Genomic DNA, 462 nt, shown 5'->3' with positions numbered 1-462 from the left:
TGTTTATGTCATTTTTCACGATCTGTTTCACTGCATTACTGGACGGAATTATTCTTGATACTAGGAACAGAATCCCGGAGTATCTCAATATGGACAAAACTTTTTCTCTCATCTCTATGAGGGCTGACCATCTGAAATACTGTAAGACTTGTGAAAAAATGTGACTCCATAATTCTGTTCACTGTGACCCCTGTCATGGTTGCATCACTAACGGGATTGGACACTGCCCGTTTATTGGGATCTGCATTACTAAGTCAAATTTCGCGTCGGTAACATACTTAGGTTTCTTTTTCGTTTTTGTGAATAGTTTATTGGCAGTTGGTGCATTAGCCTCGTTCTCCACGGAGAGCATTTTCAGTACGTGGCAACTGATTGTCATTGAGATTGACAGTGGACTCTAGAGAATTTCAAAGACGATGTGACACTGGCCCATAATGATGTGTCTGCGTCTATACTTTCGAT

This window comes from Penaeus monodon, chromosome 29 (genome assembly GCF_015228065.2).
Source record: "Penaeus monodon isolate SGIC_2016 chromosome 29, NSTDA_Pmon_1, whole genome shotgun sequence".
Classification (NCBI taxonomy): Eukaryota; Metazoa; Arthropoda; class Malacostraca; order Decapoda; family Penaeidae; genus Penaeus; species Penaeus monodon.
The sequence above is the reverse complement of the archived record's forward strand: the minus strand, read 5'-3'. Positions refer to the sequence as shown.